The sequence below is a fragment of the Urtica dioica genome, chromosome 11, assembly GCF_054948205.1.
Source record: "Urtica dioica subsp. dioica isolate 48M chromosome 11, U.dioica_male_clone48M_v1_H2, whole genome shotgun sequence".
Lineage (NCBI taxonomy): Eukaryota > Viridiplantae > Streptophyta > Magnoliopsida > Rosales > Urticaceae > Urtica > Urtica dioica.
This window is the reverse complement of record NC_142766.1, coordinates 14470776-14491169: the sequence shown is the minus strand read 5'-3', so window position 1 is coordinate 14491169 and position 20394 is coordinate 14470776. Positions and strand designations below refer to the sequence as shown.

At 42.1% G+C, this 20394-nt stretch overlaps 5 long non-coding RNA genes across 5 annotated transcripts; 1 reads left to right on the top strand and 4 right to left on the bottom strand.

The window, feature by feature from the left end:
• Positions 1-1516: 1516 nt before the first annotated feature.
• LOC149381498 (uncharacterized) lies at positions 1517-3553 on the bottom strand. Its single transcript, XR_016293898.1, has 2 exons — positions 2740-3553; positions 1517-2094 (listed from the first exon to the last, which is right to left on the bottom strand). It is a non-coding gene; the product is annotated as an uncharacterized LOC149381498 (long non-coding RNA).
• Positions 3554-5267: 1714 nt separating this feature from the next.
• LOC149381497 (uncharacterized) lies at positions 5268-7382 on the top strand. Its single transcript, XR_016293784.1, has 2 exons — positions 5268-6358; positions 6670-7382. It is a non-coding gene; the product is annotated as an uncharacterized LOC149381497 (long non-coding RNA).
• Positions 7383-9290: 1908 nt separating this feature from the next.
• LOC149381496 (uncharacterized) lies at positions 9291-12215 on the bottom strand. Its single transcript, XR_016293783.1, has 5 exons — positions 11811-12215; positions 11044-11149; positions 10544-10653; positions 9515-9608; positions 9291-9345 (listed from the first exon to the last, which is right to left on the bottom strand). It is a non-coding gene; the product is annotated as an uncharacterized LOC149381496 (long non-coding RNA).
• A 683-nt stretch (positions 12216-12898) lies between these two features.
• LOC149381495 (uncharacterized) lies at positions 12899-15841 on the bottom strand. Its single transcript, XR_016293796.1, has 5 exons — positions 15437-15841; positions 14670-14775; positions 14170-14279; positions 13141-13234; positions 12899-12971 (listed from the first exon to the last, which is right to left on the bottom strand). It is a non-coding gene; the product is annotated as an uncharacterized LOC149381495 (long non-coding RNA).
• Positions 15842-16542: 701 nt separating this feature from the next.
• Positions 16543-18539, bottom strand: LOC149381494 (uncharacterized). The gene is made up of 4 exons (XR_016293813.1): positions 18296-18539; positions 17796-17905; positions 16767-16860; positions 16543-16597 (listed from the first exon to the last, which is right to left on the bottom strand). It is a non-coding gene; the product is annotated as an uncharacterized LOC149381494 (long non-coding RNA).
• Between the last annotated feature and the right edge of the window lie 1855 nt (positions 18540-20394).

The window sequence follows — 20394 nt, the reverse complement described above, 5'->3', positions numbered from 1 at the left end:
TTCGGCCACTCTTGCTTGAAAACTTAGTTCGGGTACGCCCGTTAGGTTCAAACGCTAACTTGAACCAGCCACGTTGTTGCTTTGTTGTTAGATCCCTCTGCTAACCATAGAGTTTGGCTAGATCGGAGGTGACAGGAGAGCATGTTAGACTCTCGGATTCGAGCCGAGGGTAGAAGTACCGGGAGTCACATCCCGAGTCTTCAATCTAAAACACTTAACGAGCATGAAAGGGAAACCATAATTCTTTCGGGATTTATCCCGAGACGCTCTCCTGTTTGTAATTAGTTGTATACTCTATAAGCTAGAGTATCCAAACAATAAATAATGTTGTCGGTGGTACCCACGAGTTCCGACTCGTGTTGAGGACTAAGACGGTCCTGATGGCGCTGAGTACTCCACGGGAGCTGCTGAGAGCACCCCGTTCTAGCAATGGGAAAGGTCGCCCCGGCGAGCCCATTTGCTGTGTCATGTCGACACGTAGCGCCGGCGCCCAAATGAAGATGGTACCACTAGTGGATCCCAGACAGTCTTAAAACACTTAAGCTACTGATGACTACTGCTCGAAGTCTGAGGTTGGCTTCTTGTCATTCCACAAGGTTATACAACATCCCCTGCTACAACCCTTGGAATGACAAGAAGCCAACCTCAGACTTCGAGCAGTAGTCATCAGTAGCTTAAGTGTTTTAAGACTGTCTGAGATCCACTAGTGGTACCATCTTCATTTGGGCGCCGGCGCTACGTGTCGACATGACACAGCAAATGGGCTCGCCGGGGCGACCTTTCCCATTGCTAGAACGGGGTGCTCTCAGCAGCTCCCGTGGAGTACTCAGCGCCATCAGGACCGTCTTAGTCCTCAACACGAGTCGGAACTCGTGGGTACCACCGACAACATTATTTATTGTTTGGATACTCTAGCTTATAGAGTATACAACTAATTACAAACAGGAGAGCGTCTCGGGATAAATCCCGAAAGAATTATGGTTTCCCTTTCATGCTCGTTAAGTGTTTTAGATTGAAGACTCGGGATGTGACTCCCGGTACTTCTACCCTCGGCTCGAATCCGAGAGTCTAACATGCTCTCCTGTCACCTCCGATCTAGCCAAACTCTATGGTTAGCAGAGGGATCTAACAACAAAGCAACAACGTGGCTGGTTCAAGTTAGCGTTTGAACCTAACGGGCGTACCCGAACTAAGTTTTCAAGCAAGAGTGGCCGAAGCCTTAACTTTCAAGTTTATTCATTTTAGGGCTTTTACCTACTCTTGTTTACTAACAAATAAATGCACAAACAAACAGGGTTATTCCCTTGGTAAGTAGTTGACTTATATCTCCACACTTACCTCTATCTCCAACTCTTGCTGCTTGTTGGTCTCAACGCTTTCCTTCGCGTGACTACCAAAGCTAACAGAGGAACAACCTGCAAAGGTCTGAGCGGAGTAAGATACGTTATCATACTTGCTAAACAACGGATCATTGAAGAAACTCCGACTCGCAACGGTAGAGGAACTGAATTCCAGGTTGTGCTCAATAACTTAACTTATCATTTATTAATATAATTTGGTTCCCCGATCGAGAATCTGAAAGTCTCGTATCGTAAAACACGATACACAAAATAAATTCCTTAACCAAGCAATTACAGACATATAAGGAATTTATCGACTTTACACAGATTCCAGACTTATAATACGAGTATATCTCTACAACGTGAAAATCGCAACTTTAACACTATCCAGTTTAACCCTTTTTCGAATGAGTCCGGGGTTTCCAAATTATATACGAACGATAAACCGAAATTAAAATATGAGCACAACGGCGAACACCAAAGTCATAAACTCTACGATAGTGCACTAGACACGTGACGATCGAACATAAAATCACGAGTTTATATACCAATTTCTTCTTCCTCGTCTTTCACCAGCCTCATCGAGTTGGAAAGTGCCGATACTCGTTCGCTGACTCTCGATCTTCTACAACCACGCTGCGGGTCGAACAATACACAAACAATTCAGAATTACGCAGCCAAAACAAGTCGCACGGCCAAGTAACACACGGCCCACAAATCACACGCACACGGCCAGCCTTAACCAAACGAATTCCTGAAATTAACGATCATCACAACTCAAGCATTAATTCAAAATCAATTCCAGCAAAACAATCTCAGAGTCACGTCACAAAATTCACGGCCCGACCATTCGGCTCGTATTATTCAGACAGCGACTGAAATTTGAATCATAACTTTAGCTACACAAACTCAAATCAATCGATTCCAATTCCATGAGAAAGACAACTTCCGTAGCTTTCTGAAAACATATTATAAGACCAATTTCAAGAATCATAGCTATCTGAAAAACTATCCGAAATTTCCGGTCGCTGTTCTGGAAATTCACATTTCACAGCTTTGAATACCAGATTTCAAAAATTCATAACTCTTTCAATACTCCACGGATTATTACGTTCTTGGTCATTTTAGAAAGCCCATAACGTCTACTTTCAAGGAAAAATACTAACAAAAATAATATCAGAGTATATCGGACTGTCCACGTCCGTTTACTCTCATATTTCGTCCAAAATCAAACCACACAAGAAAACGAGTTTAAACTTTCAATTCAAATCATCAACGTCACAAATCAAACCCCAACATCATCTAACCACAGCCAAAACCACAAATTCCAACCCGAAATCAAAAACCCCAAATTCTCCAAGAACCCTAGATTTCAATCCAACCAAGGAGAAGAAATTACCACTTCCAAACGCGAGATTAAGCTTCCTTGGCGAGTCACCACGCCTTCCCCGGCGTTTTCTTTTCTCCGGCGTCCTTTCTCGGTCGGCGACCACGGCGGCTCAACGGCGGCGGCTCTTCTTGGCTAGTGGCGCGCGCGCGCGGAGCTCGGACTCCATCTCCGTCGCTCACTCGCTCTCTCTCTCGGCTTCTCTCTCTCCCCCGATATCTCTCTCTCTCCCTCTCGGTCATCTTCTTCTTCTTTCTCTTTTCCTTTCTTTCTTCTCTTTTCTTTTTTTTTTCTTTCCTGCGTGTGGTCTTCTCTTTTTGGGCTGGTGGGTTTTGTCTTGCTCGGCTGGAGAGACTTAATGAGGAAGGCAATAGATGAGGATAAGTGATGAGTTGGCAATGCTAAACTTATCCTTCTATTTACAATCCAACCCTTTTTTTCTCCTTTTTGTTTCAAATGGGTCCAGAAAAATTGTTACAACTAAGTCCTTATCATATAATTATTTAATTAAATCCATAACCAAACGGATTATAATTATATGATTCAAACCGAGAATTTTCTCCTTCGTTCTCGATTAATTTAAATATATTCAAGGTTTCTCGGAAATAATTCTTGTCCTTGAGAATTTATTTCTTAAATTAAATTCCGACATATATCCTCGGAAAATAATTTATTATTCGAGGCGAACTCGATAAATCCTTTATTTATTCCGAGATTTTCCATTACCTTAAAATAATTTAAATTAACTCGATAAACTTATACGTCCATCATTCACTCATTAATTTAATTGTAACAAACGGAAGCTCGTTTATTCAACGTAAATTACAAACGGCGAGATTCAAAAGTTATCCTTTACAATCAAAACCACTTAAAAGTTTATTCAAAAGTTGATACGTCCATTTTATTCAAATTCACAAGTCGAGCGGTTACAAAAGTTTATACATTACAATCCCTACCCCCTTAAAAGAGTTTCGTCCTCGAAACTTAGAACAAGGAAGGGTATTTCTTTTGCATCTCGCTCTCAAGCTCCCAAGTAGCTTCTTCTGTAGAGTGACTCTTCCAAAGTACTTTGACCAAAGGTATAGTCTTATTCCTTAAGACTTTCTCCTTGCGATCTAGGATTGCGACGGCTGATTCTTCATACCTGATGTCAGGAGAAACTTCAACCTCTTGATCTTGCAGTACATGTGAAGGATCAGACATGTATTTCCGTAGCATCGATACGTGAAATACATCATGGAGGTTGGACATCGACGGTGGTAGAGCTAGGCGATACGCTGCCTTGCCCACTCGCTCCAGAATCTCGAAAGGTCCAACATACCTCGGGCTTAGCTTCCCTTTCTTCCCGAATCTCATGACACCACGCATCGGGGAAACCTTTAAAAAAACTTTCTCTCCTGCTTCGAATTCTAGCGGTCTTCTCCGCTTGTCTGCATAGCTCTTTTGACGACTCTGAGATGTTTTCATTCGGGCTCGAATCGTCTTGATTGCCTCTGTAGTCTGCTCCACCAATTCAGGTCCGAACAGCTTACTCTCGCCAGCTTCATCCCAATGAATTGGAGAGCGACACTTCCGTCCATAGAGGGCTTCATAAGGCGCCATTCCGATTGTCGCTTGGTAGCTGTTGTTGTAGGAGAATTCGACCAAAGGGAGATAACGACTCCATGAGCCTGGGAAGTCTAAGACACACGCCCGAAGCATATCCTCCAACACTTGTATCGTGCGTTCACTCTGACCATCTGTTTGGGGATGAAAAGCAGTACTGAACTTCAATCGTGTTCCCAAATTCTCCTGTAGACTCTTCCAGAATTTGGAAGTGAACCGAGTATCTCGGTCGGATACGATTGAATTAGGGATTCCATGGAGACGTACAATCTCCTTGATATACAATTCAGCAAGCTTATCCACCGTGTGAGTGGTTTTGATAGGTAGAAAGTGAGCTGATTTGGTTAATCTATCACGAACTTATGCGAATGCCGTTCAAAGAGCATTAAGGATTGACGATTGGCGTATAGCACAAGTCAATCCAGCTAGCGAGTCAATGACCATCCTACAGGAATCTGTAGCAGAAGTCGAGAAGAAGAACTTCACCGACAAGAAGAAAAAGAGTTGGGATAGAAACTCCAGGTCTAGGGCGCAGGGAAATGAAGGAAGCTACAGAGGAAATCAAAACGAGAACATGTACAAGAGGCCAAGGGTTAATGATTTCCCTACGTGCAACAAGTGCGGCAGAAAGCACTCAGGCGAGTGTCGCATAGGAACCTCAAGCTGCTACCGGTGTGGCTTAGAAGGTCATTTTGCACGGGATTGTCACGTTTCAGAAGAGAAGATCGCTTACCTGAAGAATCAACCTAAGGCCAAAGCTCGCGTCTTTAGCATCTATGGAGATGAAGTAAAGGAGTCATCGTCTGGAAGAACCGGTTAGATTCCTATCCTTTACTCTTCAGATATGCATTCCTGTATGTGGGAACTATGCATGTTCGTCTGTTGTGTCCTAGTCAAGTTCTTGATCTTGGTAGATGATGGAGTAGATTCCTGGTTAGTTATATCTAACAGTTAGGAAGTGACTATCTTAAGACTAGAATCAATCTGCTGTTCATTAAGCGATGACATGTTTAGAGGAAGTTATATCCTCTCTTCTTTTCTGAAGATGGAAAATTATCTGGAAACTCAATAGTGTGATGCAAAAGGAGTACCCTGCTTTTCTTTAAGTTTCGAGGACGAAACTAACTTAAGGGGGTAGGGATTGTAAGGACAAGTTTCTGCGTCACTCGTATTTGGAGATTTGGAAGTAATAAGCGAGTTTCCGTTGTTACAACTAAATTCTCGAGTGAATTATACTCCAATGGATTTATCGAATTAATTTTAAATATATTAAGGTTATGGAAATCTCGGAATAAACAAAGGAATTATCGAGTTTATCTCGATTAGTAAATTAATTCCGAGGAAACATTCCGGAAATTAAATTAAGAAATAAATTCTTAAGGACGAGAATTAATTCCGAGAAACCTTAAATATATTTAAATTATTCGAGAACGAACGAGAAAATTCTCGGTTCAAATCATATAATTATAATCCGTTCGGTGATGGATTTAATTAAATGATTGTATGAAAGGACGTGGTTGTAACAATTTTAAGGGACCCATTTGAAAGAAAACAAAGAAAATAGGTTGGTTTGTAATTAATGGGATAAGGATGAGCATTGCCATGTCATCAATCAAAGATTTGGATAATATCAAGTGATGTTTATCACTTAGCCGAATAAAATCAAACCCACCAGCCCAAGGAAGAGAAAAGACACGGGAAAAAAAAAGAAGAAGGAGAAGAGAACCAGAGAGGGAAAGAGAGCGAGAGAGCGGAAGAGACCGAGAGTGAGAGACCGAGGGAGAGAGAGAGAGAGAGAGAGAGCGGCTGAGAAATAGAGAACGAGAGAGCGAGGGGGTGAGCTCGCGAAGGGGACGCTCGGCCGACGAGCCACCAGGACCGAGACCCAAAGTCGCTGGACGTGCGCGCGGACCGAGAAGAGACGAACCACCGCCGTGAGCCGCCGAGGACACCGGCTGAGAGGAGATCGCCGGGAGAGAAGGGAGAAAGGGCCGGAGAAGACTCGAACCCACCAATTTCACCTGAGGTAAGAGAGATTTTTATCTCTAGGGTTCGAAATTTTAGGGTTGGAATTTGGGGGTTTTTGATGTTAAGCGAAATTAATGGTTCAAGAGTTGATTTCGGTGATGATTCCTCTGCTTATGGTGTTGTTCTTGGTTTTGGACGGCTTTGGGTGTGGTTGTGGTCTTGGCAGTGTGGTTTTGGTCTTGGCCGTGTAGAATGGTTCTAGCCGTGTGTTTAGTCTTGATTTTTTTTTGGGACGTGATTCTGAGCTTGATGTTGTTTTTCTAGTTTGAGAATAGGAGTTAACGGTTGTTTCGTTGTTGTGCGTGTGAGTTATATATGTTGAGAGTCTAGGCTCGTTTTAGGTGGGCTGAACAGGTCTCGGGGCAGCGGCTCGGGATGGCGAAGAGGCTGTCCGAAGGTTGGCGGAGCTGTTGCGCGAGTGACGACGGAGCGGGGCTGGTCAGCGAGGTTCATCGGCTCGGTTGGGACGAGCTGTTGGGTCGGGAACGGCAGCGACTTTGTGGCGGCTCTCGGGGGGCTGTTCACGGCTGTCGGGTTTCGTTCGGAGACTCGCGAAGTCTCGGTTTAGTGTTAGAAAGTCGAGAAATTTCCCGAGTCTCGACTCGTGCTAGTGCGAACCTATAATTATTTTTGTTGGGTCGTTCTAGATTGTGAGAGTTGCGATATAATATCAATATGTATGTTTTATAATCGAGCTCGTTTTATGTAAGTCGTTAAGAAAAAATAATTAATATGTATCATTATTAAACTCGTTGATTATTCACGTAATTATTTAGTATATTTATCTTAATTATGTATTAAAAATCGAGTTCGACTATAAGCTCGACTCTTTTAATTTGGAAAAAGAATATCAACGAGAAATGTTTTATTTACGTTCTCAAACATTATAACTTGTCAATAAAAAGAGACAAGTCATAAAATATTTTCTAAACCACATTTGAGAAGTGTCGGTTTGAGTTATTTTCATATAACTTACGTATTCTATAGATTGTTAGTAAGAGTTTCTTTATACGTTCTTTTCTTTTAGTTTCGACCTTCGGGAACCTATCCTAAGCAATGGGCTTTGTCCCGTCAAAAGAATAGGTGGTCGAATAGCGGGGCGTTTCTTAGCCTAGATCACGGAAGTTGTTAAGGCCTTGTTCTTAGGCGTCGATTCTTTCCCGTCTCTGTTCTGTCATGTTTTCCCTGATGTTTGTTCTGTCATGTATTCTCTGTTCTGTCACTAGGAGGACGTTTTGAATGCATTCCTTATGAGCTTTCTTTTAGTAGAAGTGTGTACGTTAGTAGATCAATGGACGAGATACTGAGTATGCTCGATGTTCGATCTTTCTCTTCCATAGATACGTCCAGATTGCTATAAGGATTAGCAGGAGAAGCTTACGAGGACTGGGTTATACGTGAAGTTAAGAAGAACCCTTTTATTTGGAAGAGAAGATCTCAGGATTCGAAAGAATCGTTATCCGGGTAAGTGGATTTTAGGCACCTACAATATCAAGAAATATTATATATATCTTTATATATATACATATATTGTACGTGCATTTTCTATATGCTTTCTAGTAAGCAAGAGTAAGATAAGCCAAAAGATAAGTCACTATCAAGATTAAGGGCTTTAAGCCGCTAACGAATTGGGAAACGGAATTAGTCCGGCTAACAAAAATGGCTAGAGGTAACTAGGAACCCGAGCCTTTGCTATGTGTTTAGTTAGCCACCTTCCAGAGATCCAGTCCTAGTGAACTGGATTATGAGAGACTGAAGTTAAGACTCGTATTCAAAAGCGAGAATATTATGATAGGATCTTTGGGAGTCGCATCTCAAGATCTTATAAGTAACGAGTTAATAAGCGAAAAGAATATATGTTAAGATCGGGATTAAACCCGAATTAAGCAGTCTCTCATGTTAAGTTAATTAAAGAGAAAACATAGAATGGTACCGCCTCCGACATATACCCCTTGTTAGCAGGTACCTATTATGCTTCGTGCTGGTACCACATGGGGATTAGGCAGGAGACTGTGCACCCTCCTGTCTGGCGACAATAAGACATGTGTTGTGCGGATATCATTAAGGGATCCCGAGCAGGAAATGTATTGTATGATGGGAATTGCCGGGACCTAAGCTGGCATATTCTCAAGTAAGAGGAGTTACCGGGACCTAAGCTGGTAATTCCATAGTTATGATTAAAGCAAGTATGTTATGATGTGAATCACCGGGACCTAAGCTGGTGAATTCTTAAGTAAGGGGGATCTCTCGGGACCTAAGCTGAGTGATTCCTAAGCAGATGAATCTATCGGGACCTAAGCCGATTGGTTCTTAAGTAAGATGAATCTGTCGGGACCTAAGCCGATTGATTCTCAAGTAAGGTGGATTTATCGGGACCTAAGCCGATTGATTCTCAAGTAAGGTGGATTTATCGGGACCTAAGCCGATACTTCCGCAAGTTATGAAAAGATATGATCTCATGTTATGTATTGTTTATGTGTTATGTGCATTGTGCATTAAATATGTAGATATCCGCTTACTGAGTCTTTCGACTCACAGTTATTATCTTGATATTGTAGATAAAGGAAAGGCCAAAGAAGACTGAGCAGAGCATCAGCGAAACCGGTAAGTAAGTAGGCGTGTGTATGTACGGCTGCCGACCTGTGGCTAAGTCAAGGGCGAATGAGTCTGTTTTGTTTTTAAAAAGAGACGAGTCTTTTTGTTTGTAAAGTTTTAAATAGTATGTTGTAGGAAAAACGAAAAATTCGCCCATAGTTTTGAGACGTTTATGTAAATATTTTAAAAGTTTTTCTAGAAAATGTTTTCAGGAAGCGCTTCCACCAAAGTTTTTATGAATTTTATTTATGTTAAGTAAGATACGAAGATCTCTGCCGCGGCTCGTGGGCGAGCTAAGGCTCGCGGGTCGTGACAGAATTTTTGGTATCAAAATCTGTCACGACCCGCGAGCGACAGCTCGCCCACGAACCGCGACCGATCAACTCAAATCTATACATAACTCATAATATAAACACATTAATTAAGCATAATATCTCATAAGATTATATAATAAAATAGTTTGCGAAAATTCGGGGAAATTTTTCGCCTTTATAACTTAGAGTCTTATAGCGACTCCTATACAAATATGTTCCGGAACGTTTTATCAAAAGATACTAACCCCGATTAAGAAACCCCATAGCCCATAGGTCAAGGCAATACGCGCTCGGTCTCGGTCTTCAATCTCGTTTCCCGCTTACAAGCTTTTCCCTTATCTACATTACCAAGGGTCATAAAACTATGAGTCGATTGACTCAGTAAGTGGGAGTCTATCTATAAAGTAAAACGACTAATGCCATGTGACGTGCAAACAAATATACAAGAATGCAGAATGCAGATACATATGATTCAAGAGCATGCCTAACGCGGGGCCTCGCTCTACGCTATCACTTGCCATTCCACAAGGTTATACAACATCCCCTGCTACAACCCTTGGAATGACAAGAAGCCAACCTCAGACTTCGAGCAGTAGTCATCAGTAGCTTAAGTGTTTTAAGACTGTCTGGGATCCACTAGTGGTACCATCTTCATTTGGGCGCCGGCGCTACGTGTCGTCATGACACAGCAAATGGGCTCGCCGGGGCGACCTTTCCCATTGCTAGAACGGGGTGCTCTCAGCAGCTCCCGTGGAGTACTCAGCGCCATCAGGACCGTCTTAGTCCTCAACACGAGTCGGAACTCGTGGGTACCACCGACAACATTATTTATTGTTTGGATACTCTAGCTTATAGAGTATACAACTAATTACAAACAGGAGAGCGTCTCGGGATAAATCCCGAAAGAATTATGGTTTCCCTTTCATGCTCGTTAAGTGTTTTAGATTGAAGACTCAGGATGTGACTCCCGGTACTTCTACCCTCGGCTCGAATCCGAGAGTCTAACATGCTCTCCTGTCACCTCCGATCTAGCCAAACTCTATGGTTAGCAGAGGGATCTAACAACAACAAAGCAACAACGTGGCTGGTTCAAGTTAGCGTTTGAACCTAACGGGCGTACCCGAACTAAGTTTTCAAGCAAGAGTGGCCGAAGCCTTAACTTTCAAGTTTATTCATTTTAGGGCTTTCACCTACTCTCGTTTACTAGCAAATAAATGCACAAACAAACAGGGTTATTCCCTTGGTAAGTAGTTGACTTATGTCTCCTCACTTACCCGGAAAAGATCGTCTGAAAATTGGTTGACTTCTGGAGTTTCCTCGCTTTTCACGCTTCCCGAGACTCTACACATCCTGGAGCGTTATCACGTTCTGAGGCGTCGAGAAACTAAAACCCAAAGTTGAAAACTCATTAGTCAATGATCCGAAAGGTGATGACAAGCTTAAGGTTCGTTATCGGGATTCACTGCGAGTCGGTTCAGGGGTTCGAGAATTTAATTCACTTATTTCCCGGCTGTTCGGAATTTAAACTTATTCAAGACTCGTACGAATTCGTACCAGAGAATGAGTACGAAATAAAATCCAAATCATTATTTAACGAGTCTTAAATAAATTAAATGAATAATCCGAAAATAGTACAAACCGAGAATTCTAAATGAATTAACCAAAAATTAAATTCTCGAACATCTCTTAATAAATAATTAATAATCCCTGAATACAAATCTCAAATCCAAAATTAAGACTCGAGTCTAACGCTATAAAGCGATAAACGACTCACGAGTGAGATCGAGCTTTAAAAATCTGTTCTGAATTCACTACTTTTCCAGCTTCAACGTGTTCAATTCCGCCGGCTCTCGCTCGATTCTCTCTGATCTGTAACTGAGCTGTGAAATAAAAACGAATATCGAGTCAATTTACAAATCCAAACTCCCGACTCGACTTAGAATCCGAAATCAAACCACTAATAACATCACTTGTCACAAAACCCAAACTTGTCAATAAATTCACATTTCAATCTCACAACGAGCTAACCAAACTCGAAACGAACCAACTCATCTCAAAACACAAACGAGGATTTCAAATTCACATGACTTCACAACCCGAGAACTAACTCAACCAACAATCAAACCGAGCATTAACCACAAAATAAATCCCCGAGACTCAGATTTTATCTTCACAAACAATCAAAAGGACTCACAACTGAAACAAGTCCCTCGGCCAAGAAAACTCACGGCCACAACAAAGAACCACACGGCTAAAATAAGAATTTCAAGACCAAAACAATCTCGGCCAAAAATACTCAGCCAAAGATAAGGCCCACGGCCAAAATCAAGTCACACAGCCAACAATGACACGGCCAAGCAAACAACCATAACCCAACACCGAAACCAAATCTCATCAATTCCAATCATCAACATCAAAACCCAGCGTAAATCACCCCAGAAACCAATTCAAAACCATCACCCACGTTCACAAATAGGAACCCCCAAATTAATTTATCCAAACCCCAACTCTTAAATTCAATTTGGGTAAAAGGGATTTCACCTTGCTTTTGGAGAAATCAAACTCTTTGGTGCTCACTCTTCTCTTCACCGGCGTCCGCTCTAGCTCGCGGCGGCTCAAGCTTCACGGCCGTCGCTCGGTCTCAGCTGGACGGCGCGCGCGCGGCTCGGTGACGGAGCGCTGGGCGAGCGCGAGCAAGGAAGAAGAAGAGAGAGAAGGAGTGGTGCTGGGGGGTTGAGCAGCCGGAGAGAAAAGGCTTGGGTGGTCGTTGCCGATTGAATTTTTTTTTCTTTGTTCTGGTTGTGTTGGAGCTCGCGCGGGTGAGGAAGAGAAGAAGAAGAATGACGTGAAGAAGAGAAAAGAAGAGAGTAGAAGATAGAAGAAGATAAGAGAAGAAAAAAGAATCCCTTATTTGCTCATAGATCCCTCCCATATCCTCCTCTCCAAACCGACCCCAAACTCAAAAATTCTTATAAATGGGTCCCGAACTTTCATTACAATCACGTCCGTTGTAATGTAATTATTTAATTAAATCCGTGACTGATCAAATTTTAATTAAATAACTAAACCGAGAATTTCCTGTTCGTTCTCGATTAATTTAAATATATTTAAGGTTTCTCAGAAATAATTCTCATCCTTGAGAATTTATTTCTTAAATTAAATTCCGGAATATTTCATCGGAAAATAATTTATTACTCGAGACGAACTCGATAAATCCTTTATTTATTCCGAGATTTTCCATTACCTTAAAAGAACTTAAATTAACTCAATAAATTCATACGTCCATAATTCACTCATTAATTTAATTGTAACAAACGGAAGCTCGTAAATTTTACAAACGGCGAGATGACACTCATCCACTCACAAGTCAGACCGATCCACCGGCCCCTAAGTGATGGTGCCTCCCACGACACTGAACGTACTTGCGGTCGAAGGAATTCACGTGATCGCATCGCGGTACAGACGAATCTCATCGGGGAAGAGAGATCTAACTCCTAGCAACTCATCCTGCATCATGTCGAACCTATCTCTAGACAGGTCGAATCTAAGCACAACACTATCACATGGCATACTCGCGACCTATACCGAGAACACGTATCCCAAGTCTACAGAAACGGCTAAACCTGGGGCTCTGATACCACAAAATCTGTCACGACCCGCGAGCGACAGCTCGCCCACGAACCGCGACCGATCAACTCAAATCTATACATAACTCATAATATAAACACATTAATTAAGCATAATATCTCATAAGATTATATAATAAAATAGTTTGCGAAAATTCGGGGAAATTTTTCGCCTTTATAACTTAGAGTCTTATAGCGACTCCTATACAAATATGTTCCGGAACGTTTTATCAAAAGATACTAACCCCGATTAAGAAACCCCATAGCCCATAGGTCAAGGCAATACGCGCTCGGTCTCGGTCTTCAATCTCGTTTCCCGCTTACAAGCTTTTCCCTTATCTACATTACCAAGGGTCATAAAACTATGAGTCGATTGACTCAGTAAGTGGGAGTCTATCTATAAAGTAAAACGACTAATGCCATGTGACGTGCAAACAAATATACAAGAATGCAGAATGCAGATACATATGATTCAAGAGCATGCCTAACGCGGGGCCTCGCTCTACGCTATCACTTGCCATTCCACAAGGTTATACAACATCCCCTGCTACAACCCTTGGAATGACAAGAAGCCAACCTCAGACTTCGAGCAGTAGTCATCAGTAGCTTAAGTGTTTTAAGACTGTCTGGGATCCACTAGTGGTACCATCTTCATTTGGGCGCCGGCGCTACGTGTCGTCATGACACAGCAAATGGGCTCGCCGGGGCGACCTTTCCCATTGCTAGAACGGGGTGCTCTCAGCAGCTCCCGTGGAGTACTCAGCGCCATCAGGACCGTCTTAGTCCTCAACACGAGTCGGAACTCGTGGGTACCACCGACAACATTATTTATTGTTTGGATACTCTAGCTTATAGAGTATACAACTAATTACAAACAGGAGAGCGTCTCGGGATAAATCCCGAAAGAATTATGGTTTCCCTTTCATGCTCGTTAAGTGTTTTAGATTGAAGACTCAGGATGTGACTCCCGGTACTTCTACCCTCGGCTCGAATCCGAGAGTCTAACATGCTCTCCTGTCACCTCCGATCTAGCCAAACTCTATGGTTAGCAGAGGGATCTAACAACAACAAAGCAACAACGTGGCTGGTTCAAGTTAGCGTTTGAACCTAACGGGCGTACCCGAACTAAGTTTTCAAGCAAGAGTGGCCGAAGCCTTAACTTTCAAGTTTATTCATTTTAGGGCTTTCACCTACTCTCGTTTACTAGCAAATAAATGCACAAACAAACAGGGTTATTCCCTTGGTAAGTAGTTGACTTATGTCTCCTCACTTACCCGGAAAAGATCGTCTGAAAATTGGTTGACTTCTGGAGTTTCCTCGCTTTTCACGCTTCCCGAGACTCTACACATCCTGGAGCGTTATCACGTTCTGAGGCGTCGAGAAACTAAAACCCAAAGTTGAAAACTCATTAGTCAATGATCCGAAAGGTGATGACAAGCTTAAGGTTCGTTATCGGGATTCACTGCGAGTCGGTTCAGGGGTTCGAGAATTTAATTCACTTATTTCCCGGCTGTTCGGAATTTAAACTTATTCAAGACTCGTACGAATTCGTACCAGAGAATGAGTACGAAATAAAATCCAAATCATTATTTAACGAGTCTTAAATAAATTAAATGAATAATCCGAAAATAGTACAAACCGAGAATTCTAAATGAATTAACCAAAAATTAAATTCTCGAACATCTCTTAATAAATAATTAATAATCCCTGAATACAAATCTCAAATCCAAAATTAAGACTCGAGTCTAACGCTATAAAGCGATAAACGACTCACGAGTGAGATCGAGCTTTAAAAATCTGTTCTGAATTCACTACTTTTCCAGCTTCAACGTGTTCAATTCCGCCGGCTCTCGCTCGATTCTCTCTGATCTGTAACTGAGCTGTGAAATAAAAACGAATATCGAGTCAATTTACAAATCCAAACTCCCGACTCGACTTAGAATCCGAAATCAAACCACTAATAACATCACTTGTCACAAAACCCAAACTTGTCAATAAATTCACATTTCAATCTCACAACGAGCTAACCAAACTCGAAACGAACCAACTCATCTCAAAACACAAACGACGATTTCAAATTCACATGACTTCACAACCCGAGAACTAACTCAACCAACAATCAAACCGAGCATTAACCACAAAATAAATCCCCGAGACTCAGATTTTATCTTCACAAACAATCAAAAGGACTCACAACTGAAACAAGTCCCTCGGCCAAGAAAACTCACGGCCACAACAAAGAACCACACGGCTAAAATAAGAATTTCAAGACCAAAACAATCTCGGCCAAAAATACTCAGCCAAAGATAAGGCCCACGGCCAAAATCAAGTCACACAGCCAACAATGACACGGCCAAGCAAACAACCATAACCCAACACCGAAACCAAATCTCATCAATTCCAATCATCAACATCAAAACCCAGCGTAAATCACCCCAGAAACCAATTCAAAACCATCACCCACGTTCACAAATAGGAACCCCCAAATTAATTTATCCAAACCCCAACTCTTAAATTCAATTTGGGTAAAAGGGATTTCACCTTGCTTTTGGAGAAATCAAACTCTTTGGTGCTCACTCTTCTCTTCACCGGCGTCCGCTCTAGCTCGCGGCGGCTCAAGCTTCACGGCCGTCGCTCGGTCTCAGCTGGACGGCGCGCGCGCGGCTCGGTGACGGAGCGCTGGGCGAGCGCGAGCAAGGAAGAAGAAGAGAGAGAAGGAGTGGTGCTGGGGGGTTGAGCAGCCGGAGAGAAAAGGCTTGGGTGGTCGTTGCCGATTGAATTTTTTTTTCTTTGTTCTGGTTGTGTTGGAGCTCGCGCGGGTGAGGAAGAGAAGAAGAAGAATGACGTGAAGAAGAGAAAAGAAGAGAGTAGAAGATAGAAGAAGATAAGAGAAGAAAAAAGAATCCCTTATTTGCTCATAGATCCCTCCCATATCCTCCTCTCCAAACCGACCCCAAACTCAAAAATTCTTATAAATGGGTCCCGAACTTTCATTACAATCACGTCCGTTGTAATGTAATTATTTAATTAAATCCGTGACTGATCAAATTTTAATTAAATAACTAAACCGAGAATTTCCTGTTCGTTCTCGATTAATTTAAATATATTTAAGGTTTCTCGGAAATAATTCTCATCCTTGAGAATTTATTTCTTAAATTAAATTCCGGAATATTTCATCGGAAAATAATTTATTACTCGAGACGAACTCGATAAATCCTTTATTTATTCCGAGATTTTCCATTACCTTAAAAGAACTTAAATTAACTCAATAAATTCATACGTCCATAATTCACTCATTAATTTAATTGTAACAAACGGAAGCTCGTAAATTTTACAAACGGCGAGATGACACTCATCCACTCACAAGTCAGACCGATCCACCGGCCCCTAAGTGATGGTGCCTCCCACGACACTGAACGTACTTGCGGTCGAAGGAATTCACGTGATCGCATCGCGGTACAGACGAATCTCATCGGGGAAGAGAGATCTAACTCCTAGCAACTCATCCTGCATCATGTCGAACCTATCTCTAGACAGGTCGAATCTAAGCACAACACTATCACATGGCATACTCGCGACCTATACCGAGAACACGTATCCCAAGTCTACATAAACGGCTAAACCTGGGGCTCTGATACCACAAAATCTGTCACGACCCGCGAGCGACAGCTCGCCCACGAACCGCGACCGATCAACTCAAATCTATACATAACTCATAATATAAACACATTAATTAAGCATAATATCTCATAAGATTATATAATAAAATAGTTTGCGAAAATTCGGGGAAATTTTTCGCCTTTATAACTTAGAGTCTTATAGCGACTCCTATACAAATATGTTCCGGAACGTTTTATCAAAAGATACTAACCCCGATTAAGAAACCCCATAGCCCATAGGTCAAGGCAATACGCGCTCGGTCTCGGTCTTCAATCTCGTTTCCCGCTTACAAGCTTTTCCCTTATCTACATTACCAAGGGTCATAAAACTATGAGTCGATTGACTCAGTAAGTGGGAGTCTATCTATAAAGTAAAACGACTAATGCCATGTGACGTGCAAACAAATATACAAGAATGCAGAATGCAGATACATATGATTCAAGAGCATGCCTAACGCGGGGCCTCGCTCTACGCTATCACTTGCCATTCCACAAGGTTATACAACATCCCCTGCTACAACCCTTGGAATGACAAGAAGCCAACCTCAGACTTCGAGCAGTAGTCATCAGTAGCTTAAGTGTTTTAAGACTGTCTGGGATCCACTAGTGGTACCATCTTCATTTGGGCGCCGGCGCTACGTGTCGTCATGACACAGCAAATGGGCTCGCCGGGGCGACCTTTCCCATTGCTAGAACGGGGTGCTCTCAGCAGCTCCCGTGGAGTACTCAGCGCCATCAGGACCGTCTTAGTCCTCAACACGAGTCGGAACTCGTGGGTACCACCGACAACATTATTTATTGTTTGGATACTCTAGCTTATAGAGTATACAACTAATTACAAACAGGAGAGCGTCTCGGGATAAATCCCGAAAGAATTATGGTTTCCCTTTCATGCTCGTTAAGTGTTTTAGATTGAAGACTCAGGATGTGACTCCCGGTACTTCTACCCTCGGCTCGAATCCGAGAGTCTAACATGCTCTCCTGTCACCTCCGATCTAGCCAAACTCTATGGTTAGCAGAGGGATCTAACAACAACAAAGCAACAACGTGGCTGGTTCAAGTTAGCGTTTGAACCTAACGGGCGTACCCGAACTAAGTTTTCAAGCAAGAGTGGCCGAAGCCTTAACTTTCAAGTTTATTCATTTTAGGGCTTTCACCTACTCTCGTTTACTAGCAAATAAATGCACAAACAAACAGGGTTATTCCCTTGGTAAGTAGTTGACTTATGTCTCCTCACTTACCCGGAAAAGATCGTCTGAAAATTGGTTGACTTCTGGAGTTTCCTCGCTTTTCACGCTTCCCGAGACTCTACACATCCTGGAGCGTTATCACGTTCTGAGGCGTCGAGAAACTAAAACCCAAAGTTGAAAACTCATTAGTCAATGATCCGAAAGGTGATGACAAGCTTAAGGTTCGTTATCGGGATTCACTGCGAGTCGGTTCAGGGGTTCGAGAATTTAATTCACTTATTTCCCGGCTGTTCGGAATTTAAACTTATTCAAGACTCGTACGAATTCGTACCAGAGAATGAGTACGAAATAAAATCCAAATCATTATTTAACGAGTCTTAAATAAATTAAATGAATAATCCGAAAATAGTACAAACCGAGAATTCTAAATGAATTAACCAAAAATTAAATTCTCGAACATCTCTTAATAAATAATTAATAATCCCTGAATACAAATCTCAAATCCAAAATTAAGACTCGAGTCTAACGCTATAAAGCGATAAACGACTCACGAGTGAGATCGAGCTTTAAAAATCTGTTCTGAATTCACTACTTTTCCAGCTTCAACGTGTTCAATTCCGCCGGCTCTCGCTCGATTCTCTCTGATCTGTAACTGAGCTGTGAAATAAAAACGAATATCGAGTCAATTTACAAATCCAAACTCCCGACTCGACTTAGAATCCGAAATCAAACCACTAATAACATCACTTGTCACAAAACCCAAACTTGTCAATAAATTCACATTTCAATCTCACAACGAGCTAACCAAACTCGAAACGAACCAACTCATCTCAAAACACAAACGACGATTTCAAATTCACATGACTTCACAACCCGAGAACTAACTCAACCAACAATCAAACCGAGCATTAACCACAAAATAAATCCCCGAGACTCAGATTTATTTCGACTCACAGTTATTATCTTGATATTGTAGATAAAGGAAAGGCCAAAGAAGACTGAGCAGAGCATCAGCGAAACCGGTAAGTAAGTAGGCGTGTGTATGTACGGCTGCCGACCTGTGGCTAAGTCAAGGGCGAATGAGTCTATTTTGTTTTTAAAAGACGAGTCTTTTGTTTGTAAAGTTTTAAATAGTATGTTTTAAGAAAAAGGAAAAATTCGCCCATATTTTTGAGACGTTTATGTAAATATTTTAAAAGTTTTTCTAGAAAATGTTTTCTGGAAGCGCTTCCACCAAAGTTTTTATGAATTTTATTTATGTCAAGTAAGATACGAAGATCTCTGCCGCGGCTCGTGGGCGAGCTAAGGCTCGCGGGTCGTGACAGAATTTTATCACCCCTTAAATCCCTCTCCTTGTAGATAAAGGAAAAGCTCAGGCGAAGCAGGAGTGCTAGTCAAGGTAGATCTCATGACGACCTGTGGCATAGGAAATGTCTTTTTGGGAAATGGGTATCAGGTTTTTGAAAACCGAGCTTATATGCTCGTGAAAGTTTTATATAGCTTTTGGAAGAACTTTTAGTATATCATAACGTTTAGATATTCGGCCCAAACCTCTTTTTACGTTTTGAAACTCGGTTAGCACGATTATGGGCCTGTGCTTATGGATAGCAAGCTAGGGTAGTCCGCATTTTTGTAACTCTTCTAAAAGCGAAAAATTTTACCAGTTTTTAGCGGACTAGCTCTAGGAACCCTTGTTATTCCTTATATGTAAATTAATTTTATTTCCGCTGTTTATTTAATAAACGTTTTGTAAATGACGCAGAAGGTAAGTTTACACTGGACGAGAAAGATGTTCTAAGGTGTAACGGGAGAGTCTGTGTACCGTCCGACGAAGGAATCAAGAGACAATTGATGGAAGAAGCTCACGGAACGCCGTATTCCGTGCATCCTGGTGTGACTAAGATGTACCAGGACCTGAAAAAGGTCTATTGGTGGCCAGGAATGAAGAAAGATGTAGCTGTATTTGTTCAAAGGTGCTTAACTTGTCAACAAATCAAGGCAGAACATCAGAAACCAGCAGGAATGCTTCAACCCCTAGAGGTTCCGCAATGGAAATGGGAGCAGATAACGATGGATTTCGTGTCAGGTTTGCCAAAAACCACTGCTGGTCATGACTCTGTCTGGGTTATTGTTGATAGATTAACCAAATCAGCTCACTTTCTACCTATCAAAACCACTCACACGGTGGATAAGCTTGCTGAATTGTATATCAAGGAGATTGTACGTCTCCATGGAATCCCTAATTCAATCGTATCCGACCGAGATACTCGGTTCACTTCCAAATTCTGGAAGAGTCTACAGGAGAATTTGGGAACACGATTGAAGTTCAGTACTGCTTTTCATCCCCAAACAGATGGTCAGAGTGAACGCACGATACAAGTGTTGAAGGATATGCTTCGGGCGTGTGTCTTAGACTTCCCAGGCTCATGGAGTCGTTATCTCCCTTTGGTCGAATTCTCCTACAACAACAGCTACCAAGCGACAATCGGAATGGCGCCTTATGAAGCCCTCTATGGACGGAAGTGTCGCTCTCCAATTCATTGGGATGAAGCTGGCGAGAGTAAGCTGTTCGGACCTGAATTGGTGGAGCAGACTACAGAGGCAATCAAGACGATTCGAGCCCGAATGAAAACATCTCAGAGTCGTCAAA